Source organism: Petaurus breviceps, unplaced genomic scaffold, assembly GCF_028583685.1.
Source record: "Petaurus breviceps papuanus isolate PSGF00001 unplaced genomic scaffold, PetGlider_PUasm1.0 179, whole genome shotgun sequence".
Lineage (NCBI taxonomy): Eukaryota > Metazoa > Chordata > Mammalia > Diprotodontia > Petauridae > Petaurus > Petaurus breviceps.
The window spans coordinates 10,856,019-10,874,265 of NW_027185779.1; the positions used below are offsets into that span (position 1 = coordinate 10,856,019).

At 37.7% G+C, this 18,247-nt stretch overlaps 1 long non-coding RNA gene across 1 annotated transcript in view; it reads left to right on the forward strand.

Moving 5' to 3' along the window:
• The window catches only part of LOC138160143 (uncharacterized), a 361,415-nt gene that overhangs the window by 205,165 nt on the left and 138,003 nt on the right, over positions 1–18,247 (forward strand). The window lies entirely within an intron of this gene.

Consider the following 18,247-nt stretch of genomic DNA (forward strand, 5'->3'; position numbering starts at 1 on the left):
AAGTCCTCATTAGGAGCATGCGAGCTTTCTGACAGCTTTAATATCTCACTACCTCAAGACTCCATGATTTTCTGGGTATTTGTACTACTCTTCCCTCTGAGATGATGCACAGTTTCTTTATGGTTTAGCAGATGGTTTTTTGATAATATCTGTGGCCTAATTATGATCACCCTGGAGCCAGCCCAAGCTTAGCTAGATGGGCCTAGAATAAGAGACCAGTTGGTCTCTGGCATGGATTAATCATTCAACAAGCCATTACTGTATTATGAGCAAAAGCATGGTGTAATGGATAGAACAGGTCTTGAAAATGGGAAGGCCTGGGTTTCAGTCCTGCCTCTGACCAATATTGGCTGTGTGACCCTGGACAAATTGCTCAAACTCTCAGTGCTCTCAACAAATCTTTAAAAAAATTTTTTTTGAAAGTTTCCTTTCCTTCATCTTTTAAAAAAATTATTCAGAACTTGAGGAATAAAACAAGCATTTCTATAACATAGTGGAATAGAAGAAAAAAGCTGACTGCACATGAAACTGCAAATGTATTATGTGCAACTTGCTATTCCTATTAAATATATAATTAAAGTTATCATGTAACTTTTTTCCTCTTTTTCTTCCCTCTTCTCCACACTCTAGGGATGGCTACCATTAGATACAAATATGTGTGTGTGTGTGTATAACATATATATGTAAAATCATTTTATACATACTTCTGTTTACTAGGTCTTTCTCTGAATGCAGATAATATCTTCCTTCATAGGTCCTTTGGAATTTGGGTGTTTATAATAGTCAAAATCTTAATTTCTACCTAAAATCCCATGTTCTACAGAAAGCCTTTCTCAACCTCCTTTATTTAGTTCTAGTGTTCTACCTCTTTTAATTATTTCTATATTTGTTTGTTGTCTCCTTAAGTGTAGGGACTGTCTTTTGATCCTTTTTATGTTCCCTTGACCTGGAACATAGTAGGTACTTAATAAATGTTTACTCACAACTATACATTGTAGAGAAAATGCTCATCTTCATTGGAAGAGGGAATTCCCTCTCCTGGGGGCTCAATATAGTGATGAAATGATAGGTCTAGCCAGGGGTGGGGAATCTGTAGCTTCAAGGCCACATGTGGCATTCTAGGTCCTCAAGCATGGTCCTTTGAATCCAAACTTTGGATTTGTTCTGTGAAGCTTGGATTCAGTCAAAGGGCAGCACTTGGGGACCTAGAGGGTCACATGTAGCCTTGAGGTCACAGGTTCCCCACCCGGGTCCAGTCTCTACGTGCTGGGCAAATGAAACCTTTTCAGCTTGGTAAATCTTGTCACAACTTTCCTGACAAAGCCTTTGAGAGCCTGAGGTCACCCCCATGATGTGCTTGAGTTATCAGAGCAGGACTTTTGTGGAGGCTTTTTCCAGCTTTGATTATTTATACCCTTTAAATTCAAAAGGTAATTGCTCAAACTTCTTCTCTACTTTTACTCTGTAGAGCTGACCCCCAGAAGGTGGAAGGAAGAAAACAATTATCACCTTAGTAGGAGAGATTGATGTGAGATGCCTTTGTTCCTATCTTTCAAATCTGAACTTCTGAGAAGTAGAAGGAAGATGTCATTTGTTCACTGAATAGGATGGTTGTTTTTTTTTTGGGGGGGGTGGAAGGGCTTTAATTCATATAATGCTTAGGACAGCCTAGTAAATTGTTGGTATTTAATAAATGTTTTTTTTCCTCCCTTTCTCCCTCCCCAAGACCTGGCAGAAACATTCCTCAATTGCTCTTATGTATCAACTGCTCTGGAACTCAGGGAGAAGGTTCCTTTTCCAACACAGAACTCAGCCAGCTTTCCCACTTACATAACATACAGGCATCTGAGATGAAGCTGTTTCCGTATGAGTGAGATGAAGATAATAGCAATAAAAAGAAAGGGGAGAGAGTTGCTGCAGGGAAGCAATAGAAGTAGAATGGACAGAACTTAACCTCTTTGTTACCATCTCCTCCATAGTCCTATTTAGGAGGTTTTGATAGGAGCCTGCCTGGAGAGTTATCTCTGGCCATCCAGTCATTGCTGATTAGTCCCTTATTATATACACTCTCCTTCCTCCCCCTATTCTCTCCACAGGCCCTACAGGAATAATAGGTCTATCCTTTTCCCTTGAATCCTCTGCCTCCTTCTCCTACTACGTAGTTCATGCCCTACCTACACTCTGAACTGGGTTACCAGCACTGTTTTCTTTTTTGTGATGCTATTCCTGAAATGCTGGGGGAGGATGCATGATTGTGCCAACTGGGTCCACTATAAAATCATGTTATCTAATCTCAACAGGGCTTGGACTGCTGTGGAGCCCCCATCTGCCTTAATGAATTCAGGTTGCCTGACCCAGATGAACTATATCCTCAGGTACCAAATGAATCCAGTAGAAGTGATTATTGAATCACTGTCAGTAATATTGGAAAGATCATGGAGAACGGGAGAAGTATCTTGGCACCAGGGAAGGGCAAGTGCTATTCAAGATTTTCTGAAAGATGGAAAATGATAGAAGCTGTATAAAAAATACTCATGACCTTAATTCCAATTTACTGACAATTCTAAAACATATAATTGGTTTTGCTGTTACATATACCTTGCTGAAAGATATATATGTGTGTATATATATGCATATGTGGATATGTATATACACATGTATATGAATAGGAATGTATATATGTATACCTATATAAACATACATCTGCACACATATAACTCACACAATATACATATATACATATACATACACATACACACAATTTAATTTAGTGATACTGACATGTCCTTGCTTGTCTACATCTGCTTCAAAGGGATACAGCAAAATCATCTCAGAGAGGGACATTAGCAGCTGTTCCATTCTCTGCTTAGTCATTACCCTCTTTCTATCTAAGCTCAGCAGCTCAAGAGCCTTGAGAGCTCAGGAACTGGAACTTTGGTATGTTTAGGCCAGGTATCTGTCAAACATTTCAGACATCTCCTCCCATTCCAGCTTGGCCTTCACCATTTTAGTCTTTGCTCTCAGCGTGGTCTAGATAAGGCTTCCATTTCTTCTGTTCTCTCTTGTCTTACTCTGTCCTGCAATCCAAACCTGGTTGTCACTACCACTATCTCACTACCACCATGATGAATCTCTTGAAACCTCTTTCAAGATTGTTTTTAGGGGGTGGACTCAAGATGGTGGAGTAGAAACAGGACTTCCGTGTGGCTCTGGCTTCCACCTCCTCCAATTCATGTAAAAAATGACTCTAGACAAACTCTGGTGCTACAGAACCCACAAAATGACAGAGAGAAGCTAACCTCCTGCTGAAGACAGCCCAGCAGGCCAACAGGAAGGGGTCAGCACAGCACTCTGGGAGCTGAGGCTGGCCTTGGTGAGCTGGAGGTTTTAGCCTCAGGACGGCCTGACCAGCTGCCAGCTGGAGGGACTTCAGATCACCAGCAGCTGTGGCGGTTTGCAGAATTATCAACACACAGATGCCAAAGACAAAGTGAGAGGTCAGTGTAGACTTTGCAGGAACAGGGAGTTCGGGAGTATGATCGGGGGAGAAGCAGCTGAGGCTCTGCAGTGGTGCTGCTGCAGAACTCCAGGCCTGCAGATCATAGGGGGACCAAGCGATCAGTCTGAGGGGTAATCACTCTTGCTCTAAGCTGCTTGGATCTGGATGGTTGTCTAGGGTGGAGGTCCTGGGGTGTGTGACCAGCTTGCCAGAGAGTGTTGAGGCTTCAGAGAGGGCACCCAGCTAATAGCTCCAGCAGCTGAGAAAACCCCAGTGACTGGTATAAAGCTCCCCTTTCTGGTAGCAGAGTTTTACTGTGGCAAAAGGTTCAAAAGTCAAGTAATTGCGTGGCAACATGAGCAAGCAAAGGAAGCAAAGCAAATAGAGCAATCCAACTTTGTAAATCCAACTCGTATTTTGGGGAAACCTCTTTCAATTAATCAATTAAATTGATTTTTCTTATTAATTTTTAAATTTTGTTTTATTCATACCTTGTGGTTTTTACATCACAGTCATTTCTGTCCAGTAGAAATCTTACTCATAAGGTAGAAAAAAACATTTAAGTAAAACCAATCAACACAGTGATAGTATTGAACTGCATTTGCAACCCACAATCCATTTGCCACCCACTCCTCCTTTGGAAGAGTCATGTTTTATATTTTGTGCTTTGGAACCAAAGTCATTTGTTGCCTTTAGTGTGAACTTAATTATCTTTTAGCAATACTTGCATTTGCCTTATGATAACCATTGTCTCTGCTATTCTTTTGGTTTGGCTTTTTTCACTTTTTATCAGTTCATCTGAATCGTCTTGTGGTTCTCTGAATTCCATATTGTTCATTTGAATCCACTCACCTATTTTCCCAAGAAGTGGACATTTATTTCCTACTAGTCTTTATTAATGGCTGCCACAGAGAATTATGAATAATGTGGTTCAAATGAGATCTTTTCCTCTAATCTCCTTGGTGGAACTGTTGAATAATAGGATCACTGAGTCAAAATACATGAACAATTTGATGACCTTTCTTACATAATTCAAAATTATTTTTATATTGACAAACTCAAAACTCTATCAATTATAAATTAGTGTGTCTAACTTCCCATAATCCCTTTAACCTTTATGTCTTCATCGTTCATATATTGTTTTAAACTGCCCTTACTAAAAGTTGATGCTACTATGATGCAAACTTATACAGAACACTCTGGGAAATGTATTCTAGGGAATTCTTTCTATCTCTCCTTTGCCTCTTCCTCCCCCTCTCATAATGAAAACCCTCTCTTGGTCCCAATCATTGTGAGGAAATGAAGTCTATGCATCTATGCATCCCTACATCAGTAAATTTGGAGCTGAGGTCATCTACTAAGAGATAGGAATTGGGTTTTCAGCTGGTTATTTGAGGAGAGTATATAAGGTTTGGAACAAGTGGCATGCTAGTGAATCAGGAAAAAACAAAAGCATTGCTATAGAGCAGTGAGAACCAAGTTGAGATTAGACAATATGAATTGGAGTGGTCTTAGAACAGTTGTGTGACTTTATGTAGCAGAGTTTATAGTGCATGGGTAGAGGCAGAGAAGGCAGATGGTGGGCATAGCCCAAGTTGAGGACTGGCAGGGGGTGAAGGGATCATGAAGCAAGGGCACTAATGAAGGTCTGTATAACGGGGGAGGACAGAGGAACATATTGAGGTCACAGGGAGGACAAAATAGATTTATGAGAAATGAGGCAGAGGGAGAATTATAAGGACAGAAATTCAGAGAGGAATCCCAGAGGTCAATATCATAGATGTAGCATTGTTATAGATAATGGTTACATCTAAAATGCTACCAACCTTGTGGTTTCCTGAAGTAGCCCTACAGTACATCATGAGAGAAGAAAAGGTTAGTAAATTTGGAGGTCAGTGTGCTCTAGGAGACATTGATGTATATATTTGACAGCACCAAGAATGGAGCTAGGGGATGTGGATGAGAGAAAGACTATGTACCACATATGTATTGTACCACTTCTTGACAAAGTAGGTAGACAAACCCTGATGATAATAGTAACATGGATAGGACAGAGTGATAGAGGTGGATGGAATGAACTTCTAAAAGGAAGATATTGCTGACTGATGGTGATAAAAGAAAGTTCTGAGTGTTTGAAGGAACATATTGACTCATTTTTTTTTGTCTGTTGCCTCTGGAGGCATGAGGGAAGGTGTAAATGGCATGGGAGAGGTAGTCAGGGATGAGGTGCAATATGGAAAAAGCCAGCTTTCTGTAAGCCTAATAATAAAGAATGTGAAAAAGAAAAATCTCAGAAGATGGGAAGTATGTTAATGATCAGGTTTGTTAATGTCATTGTTCTTGAGGGCATAGAAAATGATGTGGGCAGAAGGTTGATAGTGAGGAGTGACAGGGCAAAATTGGGTAAGGATGAGACTACAAGTAGAAAGGGAAAGAATATTTGCTTTGAAAATAGAGTAGCTAGAAGTTAAGAGGACTAGAGGAGCAAGAGGTGGGAGTTTTTAGGCATAGAAAAGGGCAGGGCCAATTGATTGGTTTTAAGCTTATCAGAGCTAGAGCCTTAAACATTGATAGCAATGGTCATCTAGAAAATTCTGTGGTAAGAGGGGTGTCTAATTCCTGGAAGTAAATGGCTGGGACATATTTTTTCTGTCTTCTGATTTCTATCACAAAGCCTAAGAGGGGCTAAGGAAGTTTTGAAGTGAAAGAGAGGTTTTTGGATTCAGGTAACACTCAATCAGGTTACTTCAATGCCCCTCTCCATTACAGCATCAATAAAATAATTTGACACCATAGAGGGTCCCTCATCAATGTTGAGACCTAGGAAGCAATGTTGGCAGTAATAATAGCAGTGCTTTTTTCTCTTTTGCCACAGTACTTTCCTCCCCATATTCCTAGAATTTTGATGATGATTGAAAACTGAAATTACCATTTTTCCTCACATGGTATCTGTGGATACCATAGTGATGAAGAGAAGACTAGATGCTGGGGCAAGAAGAGTTGCCTTATCATTATCCTTATTTGACCTCTCTTTTTTTTTCAAATGATTTATTAACTTCTGATTTACATCATTAATTTCTGCCATATTTTGAGTTACAAATTTTCTCCCTGTTCACCCCTACCCACCGCCCCAAAATAGCAGTCCCACAGGATATCCCCTCCTCCAATCTGCTCTCTCCCATATCTTCTCCCATACCCCCTTTGACTTTTCCAGTAGGGCATGGTGGGTCTCTATGCCCTAGTACCTGTATATCTTATTTCCCAATTACATGTAAAATAGTATTAATAATAGTATATATATATACATATACATATATATGTAGATTTTTTTAAACATTTGATTTTAAAGTTGACCTCTCTTTTGTTTGGATTTTATGCAGGACTTATTCCATGATATGGGTGAATGTTAAAATATTTTTATTCACTTAAGAAACAATTAATACAATGAAAAGTAATCAAAAACACCTTTATTGAATGATTAGCCAGTGAGTTATAAAATACTGACATTGGTTAAAGTAATCTTTTGAATTAAAAAGGAGTGAAATTACTTTATTAACTTGATTATTTGATTTGACACATTGCTTTTCAAGTCAACATAATTATTATTTAAAATTAACCTATTCATTTTAAAGTGCTGAAATGCCTTTAAACTGGATCAACCTGTACTTCGTTTTTGTGAAAGCTTCAATATGACAATTTATATATGGACACATGCAAATACAAATAGGTCTGTTTCTGTTATATATGTATGTATGTACCGTGTTTCCCCGATAATAAGACACTGTCTTATTTTTTTTTTTTTTGGACAGAAAAACACCAGAGGGCTTATTTTCAGGGGAGGGCTTATTTTAATGAACATTGACAGCAATTTTAATAAACAGGTAAATGTGAACAAAAAAATGTACCTTTATTCAATAATGAATTCAATAAAGAACAGGATGACGCGCTCACTGCTGCAGCTCTGATTGGATGCAGCTCGGAGTGCAGAGTGCGTGGGGGGACGGTGCATACAGAGGGTACCATAATGTAGCGTGTAGCGCAGGGGATCACCTTCACTACAGTAGCAATCTCAATAGGGCTTATTTTCAGAGGAGGGCTTATTTTAGAGGAATCTTACTCAGTAAGGGGAGGGCTTATTTTCGAGATAGGTCTTATTATCGGGGAAACACGGTATGTATGTTTATATATACACACACTCATATACATGTATCTTTATAGTTTAATAAGTATGTGTGTATATATGTACACACATAAATATATACATATATAGTCTGTGTGAATTCAAATTTATAAATGTTCCTATACTTGGCTAAATCTGTGTTCCTCTCATTGTGCTAAGAGCTCTAGATCAGAGTAGGAGTTGGCATAAGGCAAACATGGCTTTGCTCAGGCACTGCTTCTTCATATGATTCTGGGCTTCCAACCACCATCCTTTCCACTCCACCCCCCTCACATGCCACCAAGGTGGATTGAACCCATTATAGTACCTGGCCTAGGGTGCTTGCTGTACCAGGACGGCTGCCCAGAGGGATGTAGGGTGAGTATCATCAATAAAGGTATTGTAAATTAGTAAATGCAAACTTCATGAGGGCAGAGGCTATCTCTATTTTGTTCTTATATCTCCAATCCCTAGCCCTATATCTGACCATAAAAGGCATGAAAAATTTTATTGTTTTTTATATTAGTTGCTTCCTCTTTGAGGGCTGGTACTGAATCTTACACCTCTTCCTTGGTCTCTCAAATATCAAACACAATATCTTGCGCAGCATAAATACTGGATAAATGTTTGTGGATTTATTTACCACTCCACATTTCTTAAACCAAATGAAGGAGATCCATCACAGAATTAGCATTAGAGTCATGTGATTCTAACTGGCACCTTGGAATTGATTTAACTTCTTATAGTAACCATTTGGCTAGTAAACTCCTACTTTCTGTTACTCTAATCAACAAACAATTATTAAGCATCAGCTACACTGTGTCAGGTGCTGTGATAAGTTCTGGGAATACAAAGAAAGGGGGCACAGAACCTGCCTTCAAGGAGCTCATATTCTAACGTGGAAACAAATATAGAAAAAAAATTGTGCATACATGATAAAAACAGTGTCAGTGGAAGGTTATCTGTTAAAGTGGGGATAATGGGAGGCCTGGGAAAGGTCTGCTGCAGATTGTGTAATCTGAGCTAGTCTTGAAGGAAGCCAGGAGTTGGAACTGAAGGTGAGGAGAACATTGCAGGCATGGAAGACAGCCAGTGTGGAGGTACAGAGATGAGAAATGGGGTGCTGTGTGTGACAGACAGCAAATAGGCCAGTGTCAGTAGGCTGTAGGGAATAAAGCTAAGTGGACTTGAAAGGGGGGAAGAGACTAGGCTGTGAATATGCCAAATGGGAGATTTTCATTCCCGTGGTTCAGATCTGCCTTGTGCCTAAGCTAAATCTCTTTACAACCTCTTCCCATCCTCTCTTTCACATCCAACTTAGCCCTTGTCTTCCACATTCCAGATCCTCCTTTGCCTCCCAATTCCACTGTGCCTTCTGGAACTCTCAGCAAACTCCCTTTTATCTTAGATCTCTTCCTCTCACATTCCTTTTTATCTTCCGGTTCTCACTGAAAACTCATCTTCTGAAAGTACATCTCTTGGCCCCCTCTCCAAAATCGGCTGCTTCTTCTTTCCCCAGCATATGGGGAAAGGAGGAAGAGTTGACATACTTTGTTTCTCAGTGTCAATTTCAGACCCTCCCTCTGCCACTATCACTTAGCAACCACCTTTCCTCCTGAAAAGTTCACCTTATCTTCAGAATTTTCCTTAAGATGCTTAAACCATCTGCCATCTGCCATGCTATTGTGATCCTTGTTACTATCATCTATAGACCTCCAGGTCACAGTGGAGTTCTCCCTAGTAAAATCAGCACCTGGCTCATAATCTTCTTCATTCTAGCTCCTGATCCTTTCTATATATTCCTCAATCTCTTCCACTCCCTACTTTCTTAAAAAAAAAATCACATGAATTTTAAAATTTTGAACTTAGCAAACATAAAAAAAGAAATTTTTCTGTTTACAAAGATGCACAAAAAAGAGGATTTATATGAAACTATGAAATTCCCTAATTTAGTTTTTAAAAAACATATCTGCACAATAGCAATAAAAATTTCCCAGCTTGTGTGCATGTCCCCTTTTGGGTTTCTTTCTGTTCTTTTAGAAAAATTCTTAATTGATGCTTTTTTTCTGTCTTTTCTTTTTTGTATTACTATCACTACCCACTCTGCCTATAGCTCCACTTCCCCAAAGATAAGCCTTCTCTTATAACAAATGAATACAGTAACTCAACAACCCATTTGTCTGTTTCCTCCTCTGTAAGTTGAGGATAAAAATAGCATCTACTTCCTAGAGTGGTTGTGAGTACCAAATGAGGTAATATTTATAACATGCCTAGTAGTGCCTGACACATAGTAGGCACTTAATAAATCTATGTTCCCTTTCTCTGTCCTCCAAACAAATTCTCACATTGGTCATGTCTGAAAATGTATGTCTCATTTTGCACCTTTAGCTTGTTACCTCTTTGTTAAGGGGTGGGGAGCATGCTTCATTATTAGTCTTCTGAAGTCATGATTAATTATTCACTGATCAGAGTTCTTAAATCTTTCAAAGTTGTTTTCCTTTTTACTATTGTACCCATTGTACCCATGGTTACTTTAGCCAACTGGTTCTGTTTGCTTAAAACTGCATTTGTTCACATGTCTTCCTAGGGTTTTTGTTTTGTTTTACAAAGGTATTCCATGAATCTCTTTTGTAATTTATTTATGTCCCGGTAATATTACATATAACAAACTACAACTTATTCAGTCATTCACCAATTAATTGGCACTCACTATACTATAAACTCTTCAATGTAAGAAAAAGTATTACTATAAATATTTTTTACATATCAGCCATGACCTTTCTTTCTAGTCCTTCTAGCACAGGAGACTTGGTACCTTAACCCTTACCTCTTGAACCAGACCCACTAAACTGAATTTGACTCAGGTCCCCAAAATTCGTAGTTATAACTCTGAAAAAAATAGATACAAACTATAAACTTCCTTATCCTATTAACTGCTTTCAAAGAAAATGTGGGACCTCGAATTGAAATCTCTACTGATTGGCAACAGATATAGAATATAGAAGAGTGGAATTAAAAGCAACAATACCAGCAACAACAAAGAATTAAAAAAAAAGAGGATCCCCACATTACTTAGGCAGTTGCAGTCTGTATTTTGTGTGGACTCTATTAATCCTTCGGGATATTCTCTAGTAGTTCAGTTGTTCAGTAGATTTTCAGCAGTGTCTGACTCTTTGTAACCCCATTTGGGATTTGCCTTTTCCTTCTCCAGCTCATTTTACAGATGAGAAAACTGGGGCAAACAGGGTTAAGTGACTTGCCCAGGGTCACATAACTAGTAAGTGTCTGAGGTCAGATTTGAACTCTGGAAGATGAATCTTCCTGACTATAGGCCCAACACTTAGCTTCCCATTCTCTAGTAGAGGACATCATTATTCATAGTATCAGAGGAAGTATGGCATAGTGGACCTAAGAATAAGAAAGACCTGACTTCCATTACCACAATGGACACATACTGGCTGTGTGGCCTTAAACAAGTGTTTTAAACTCTGACCTAGGCAACTCCAAGTCTGTAAGCTTTAAAACAATTGCCGATCTACTTTGGTACAGAAAGTCACCTTACTGGGAGTGGCCCACATGATGCAATCATAGGTCTGGGTTCAAAAAGAATAAAAGTAGATGTGGAAAGATTTAAAAGAACAAATAATACAAAAATCATTAGTACGATTAGAAAATCACTTATACATTAGGGGAAAAGGGTCTTTTCATTTGTTTAGGTATCCATGTACATTTCCACAGATACATATTTATACATGTATCATTTTGTTTTCAGTTATCCTGAAGTAAGATATTGAGTTTTACAAAGAAAAATACATAGACTAAACCTCAGACAGGAGTGTTATGACCCAATTCAGTATGGGAGATAACATATGCCAAATATTCACAGCACTTTTAAGAAGCAACTCTACTCAGAATATTAATTTAGTGACCTAAACTTAGCAAAATAAATCCTGATAAGCTCTGACCTTTCCATGGTTGCAAGTCTCTTTAAGACACCTAAACTATCTGCAATCTTTTGTTTCATAATAATAGTCTTAATGTGATGCAGCCAACTTTTCTTTGAACCCTGTTAACTTCCTCACAGTAATTTTGGAGTATCAGGTATTAAAAATGTTAAAGGCCTCCAAAACTCTACAATCTAATATCACCTTTCTTAAAAATAACTTAATAACCTCTGACTCACAGCATTACTCATCTATGATTTCTCCCAGACCTTATTAAAAACTATACCGGTGAGTCACAAAGAAAGTATTCAAAAATGTGATAAATTTCCAGTGTGAAGCATCCTGTACAAGGGCCATTTCCTTTTCAGGAAACTTATCACTTGACATAAATCCAATACATTTATTATAACCTTATTCACAGAAACAGCATTTTAGACTTTGTGAGGCTAAAGTACTCTCGGCAGCCATTTTGTCCAATTCATAAGCAATAGGAATCCCCATGATAGCATATTTACAATTGGTTGTCCAACCTTGGCTCCACATCCTCCAAGGTGAAGGAACTTACTCTTCTTGAAGTAGCTCAGTCCAGTTTGGGCAGTTTGAATTCTTAGGAAGATTTTCCTGTTATAAGTTTAAATTGGCCAGTTTTCAACTTCTACCAATTATTATATTTTGGAGTTGTGCTCTCTAGGGCAAAATAGAAAAAACCCAATCTCTCTTCCACATGATAGCCATTTAAACTTTTGAAGGTGGCTCTTTTGTTCTTCTTAGGTACCTTCCTGACCCCCCTCTTCTTTACTTTGGGATAAAAACGCCTAATTTTTTCAACTGATCTTTATCTGCCACAGACTCAAGGGCCTTTACCATCCTGGTTGATCTCCTTTGGCCACTCTCCAGTTTATCAATATCCTCCTAATTCCATTAGAACTTTTCTTCTCTATTGTCTTCAGTATCCAATAATGACAGTAATAATAACAAGAGTTAATACTTATATAGTGCCTACTATATGCACTGTGCTAAGCATATTATGGTTATTATCTCATTTGATCTTCAGATAACCCTGGGACATAAGGTGCTCTTGTGATTCCCATTTTACATATGAGGAAACTGAGGCAAACAGAGGTTAAATGACTTTCCCAAGGTCACACACCTAGTAAGTGTCTGAGTCTGGATTTGAACTCCAATCTTTCTATTTCCATATCTGGCACTTAGATTTTTTAAAGTCCTTTGAATCATTATTTTGCTTAAAACTTTTCATTGTCTAGCTAATAAAGTTCAAATTCTTTCCCTCACACTTCAAGGGGCTCTCTAGTCCAACTCTATGGGCAGCTAGGTAGTGCAGTGGCTAGAGTGCTAGGCCTGGGGTCAGGAAGACCTGAGTTCAAATTTGGCCCAGACACTAGCTATATGATCCTAGGCAAGTTATTTAACTGTGTTTGCTTCAGTTTCCTCATCTGTAAAATGAGCTACAGAGGGAAATGGTAAACCACTCCAGTATCTTTACAAAGAAAACCCATCAAAAAGAAACAGACATGACTGAAATGCCTGAACAACAATTAAAAGGACCATGCCATTCTTCCTTCACACTATTTTGTTCCTCCTGATTAGGTCTTGTGCTTTCTTTCCTCATGGTTTAGCATTTAAGAATCTTGAATATGGAGTTTGAAAGACCTGAGTTCAAATCCTGACTCAGAGACTTAATATTTGTGTGATCCTGAGCAAGTCACTTAATTTCTCTCAGCTTCAGATTACTCATTCTTAAAATGGGGATAAGGAGAAGATGTATCTTCCAGGATTGTTGTAAGGACCAAATGAAATGCCATGTACAGTGCTTTACAAACCTGAAAATGCTTTTGGTCAGAAGAATGTGCTAGGACTGATGATAAATGAGGACAAGAAAAATGGCTTTTTCATTTATGTGAGTAAGAGAAAAATAGAAGAAAGGGATAATGCCACTAATTGGGGATAGATGGGATAACAATAACAGGGTAAAGTGAAGGCCAAGCTGTGAAATTGCTATTTTGATGCTGGCTGCTATGCTAACAATAGTGATCTTTGGACTTGGAAGGCTAGATAAAAAGTGGTTAATAGGGAATTGAAACCAGAGGTAAATGAGAATATGTCAAGAGAGAATCTATTTGCCTTCAGTGAGTTCTAATCACTACAACAGAATGAACTACAACCCAGGATGTTGAAAGAACAAGTGATCATTGACCTATTCTCTGATCTTGAAAATATAAAAATCAAAAAATGTGTTCCATGACGGGAGAAAGAAAAATCTCTCCATTTGCAGAAAAGGGTAGAGGCTGGAGTTGGCAAATGGTATAGGCTGATAATCTTCCCCTCAATTATTGGCAACATTCTAGAATATATTATAAAAAGGATGGTTTGTCAGCACTTATAAAAGGAAGAAGGGATCGTTAAGATCCAGGGTTGGTACGGTTTCATTAAAAACAGGTCATACCAGCTCATCTTGCTGCATTTTTTTCCAAGCAGTTAGTTCAAGCGCCTAGATGGGTAGAAAAATGTGAGGCTTAGTATACCATCATATGATATGAAGATAACGATGATAGTATGAGTAATGCATGTAGACAAGGGGGAAAGATGCAGTCTGGCTGATAGAACTGGGTGGATTCAGAACTGGTTGACTAGCTATATCCAAAGAGCAGCCTTAATTGGTTCTTGTCAGTTTGAAGTGTATCTTTAGGGGAGTGCTCAGGCGTTTTGTTTAACATCTTTTAGTGACTTGGGTAAGAGCAGAAATGGCATCCTTATACACTTTCAGATGCTATGAACCTGAGGGTAGCAAATATGTTGGAAGAGAAAATTCAAATAAAAAACACCTTAAGGGGCTAGAACTGAGCTGAATCTGGAAGGTAAAAACAGAAAATTCAGTGTGTGGTCTCAACAATTTGACCTCCGTGGTAAAAGATGGGGAGAGTTTGTGGACAGGTAAGAGTTTGTGTGAAAAATGTTTTGGGGATTTCATGGACTTATAGTCTGTACAAATTCACAGTGTGACTGACATTAAAAATATAATCTTAGAGTTAATTTGAGAGAAGAATAAGATGAAGAATGAGTGACATAATAACCCCATCTTTTTGATGGGGCTCTTTCTCGGTCAGACTATGTTGGAAATACTGTGTTCAGGGCTGGGTGCTATATTTAAACCAGGATACTGACAAACTGGGTAGTCTGGAAGAAGGATTTTGAAGGGATCACCAGGAGGTGATAGGTCTGGTGACTGCAATATTAATAGTAACCATGATGATAATAAAAAAATATTACTATTTATAGTGTAACTTAAAGTTAAAAAAATATACATTATCTCATAAGAAGTAAGAATTGGTTGAAGGAACCAGGGAAATTTAGCCCAGGGAAGAGCAGACTAAGGTTTGGGGGGCTGAGGGACACATGATAACAGTCTTCAAGTATTTAAAGGGTTTTCACATGGAAGGGGTGATTGACTTGTTCTGCTTGGCCTCAGATATTGTAACAGCAAGCACCCTAGAATACCCAGGATGGCCTGCTGGCACAGGTTCTTTGATCTGCTTTTCTAGGAAAGACTGCTCAAAAAGGGGTTAACAAGCCTACTTTTAATTACATTCACTATTTCAGAGGGAAAGGTCAGCACTCTGAATGTCAGAGAAAATACAAACAGAGAAATTAGCATAAAGACCAACAGACAGGGTTCTGACTGTCTGAATCAAAGCAATATTGCCATACACTTTACATACACCACTGGATTGAGAGAGCCTTTGTATCTGAGCAGCTGGGGAGTTTGAACATACAGCTACTCAGTCTTGACCAGGAAATCAAATGTTTTTTTCTCATAACCTAACCCCCAAAGCAAAATACCAATTCAGAATATATATACATATTTCTCAGAGCCAAAAATCATTACAACCCTCCTGACTCAGTGTCTAATTAGGTTAGTACCTTAAGGTGTGAAAGCCTTACTACAAGCAAGCTTCTCTTTAATTAAGCTCCTCCCCCAATGGACTCTGTGATTCAGGATGTATCATAGCTGGGCACATAGGCCTTTTAATGGGCAGGGAAGATCTTATATCCCATTAACATTACAAATATAGAAATATTTATAAAAATACAATGAATGTAATGTATAAATATGTTTATTTTTACATATAAGCATTTGCTTTGCCTTTCTGCCATGCCTGGAATGCCCTCCCTCCTCAACTTGGTCTATTAACTTTCTTAGCTACCTTTAAATCTCAGCTAAAATCTCTTTTATAGGAAGCCTTTCCTAACTCGTCTTAATAATATTGCCTGTTCTCTTTTATTTTCTATTTATCATATATATAGTTTGCTTTTTATATATTTATTTGCATGTTGTTATTTGCAATGCTCCATTAAATTGTGAGCTGTTTGAGAGTAGGGATTATTTTTTTTGCCTCTTTTTGTATCCTTAGGGTTTAGCACAATGCCTGGAATATAGTAATCACTTAAAAATGTTTATTTTCTCCCCCTCTACTTTATTCTTTCTCAAGTGTTTATAAAATTTTTAAACATTTGCTTTTAAAAATTTTGAGTTCCAAATTCTCTGCCTCTTTCCCCTTTCCCCTTCCTTGAGAAGGTAAACAATTTTACATATAATATTTTATTTTCAAATATGTTTAAAAAAAGTTTTGAGTTCCAGATTCTTATCCATCCTTCCCTCTCCCCTGTTTCCCTCCGGCAGTAGGCAATCAGATACAGGTTATACATGTGCAATCATGTACAACATTTGAAGGTAAACAATTTGATATTGATTATACATGTACAGTCCTACAAAACATATTTCTGTATTAGTCACGTTACAAGAGAAAACATAGATCAAAACAAACGAATAAACAAAAAAGTAAAAAAAAAGGATGCTTTGATCTATGTTCAGACTCTATAGCTCTTCCTGTGGAGGTGGATTTTTCTTTACAAGTCCTTCAGAATTGTCTTAAATCATTGTTTTGCTGAGAATAGCTAAGGCATTCACAGTTGATCATTGCACAATGTTGCTTTTACTGTGTACTATGTTCTTTACTTTGCAACACTTCAAATAAGTCTTCCCAGTTTTTTTCTGAAACCATCCAACTCATCATTTCTTACAGCACACTAGTATTCTATCACAACCATATACCATAACTTGTTCAACCATTTACCAACTGATGGGCAGCCCCTCAGTTTCCAATTCTTTGCCACCACAAAAAGAGTGGCCATATATATATTTTGTACATATAAGTCCTTTTCCTTTTTCTTTGATCTCCTTGCTGTATTGATGTAGTAGTGGTATCACTGGGTCAAAGGGTATGCAGTTTTGTAGTCCTTTGGGCATAGTCCCAAATTGCTCTCCAAAATGTTTGGATCAGTTTACAATGCCACCAATTGTGCATTAGTATCCTTATTTTCCAACATCTTCTCCAGAATTTGTCATTTTCTCTTTCTGTCGCATTAGCCAATTTGATATATTTGAGGTGACACCTCAGAGTTGTTTTAATTTGCATTTTTCTAATCAATAATGATTGAGAGCATTTTTTCATAAGACTATAAATAGCTTGCATTTCTTTATCTGAAAACTGCCTGTTATTATCCTTTGACCATTTATCAATTGGAGAATGACTCATTTTTATAAATTTGACTCAGTTTTCTATATATTTGAGAAATTAGGCCTTTATCAGAGAAAGTTGTTGTAAATCTTCCACCTCCCAAGTTTCCTGTTTTCCTTCTAATCTTGGTTGTCTTGGTTTTGTTTGTGCAAAACCTTTTAAAATTTAATGTAATCAAAATTATCCATTTTACATCCCATAAGGCTATCTATCTCTTATGTGGCAATAAGTTCTTCCCTTACCCATACATCTGACAGGTTAAATTTTCCACACTTCCCTAATTTGCTTATGATACCACCCTTTATGTTTAAATCATGTAACCTTTTTGAATTTATCAATATATGCTGTGAGATGTTGATTTAGACTTAGTTTCTCCCAAACTTCTTTCAAGTTATCCCAGCAGTTTTTGTCAAATCAGCTTGGATATTTGGGTTTGTCAAACAATAGTTTACTAAAATATCTAATTTACTACTGTGCACTGTATACCTAATCTATTCCCAGGATCCACCACTCTATTTCTTAGCCAGTACCAGATTGTTTTGATGACTATTGCTTCATAATACAATTTTAGATCTGGTACTACTAGACACCCTTCCTTCATTTAAGAAAAAATAATGCCCTTGATATTTTGATCTTTTGTTCTTCTAGATATATTTTGCTATTTGTTTCACCCTATAAAATAATTTTTGGTAGTTTGACAGGGCACTGAATAAGTAAATTAATTTATTTAGAATTGCCATTTTTATTATACTGACTTGGCTTACCCATGAGCACTTAACATTTCTTCTTTTGTGTAGATCTGACTTTATTTGTGTGAAAAGTGCCTTAAAATTGTGTTCATATAGTGCCTGGGTTTGTCTTGGCAGGTCGACTCCTGAATATTTTATATTGCCTGTATTTATTTTCATCTCTTGACGCTGGACTTTCTTGGCAATATACAGAAAAGCTGATGGTTTATATGGGATTACTTTATATCCTGCAACTTTGCTGAAGTTGTTAATTATTTCAACTAGTTTTTTGTTGATTTTCTACGGTTCTCTAAATGTAG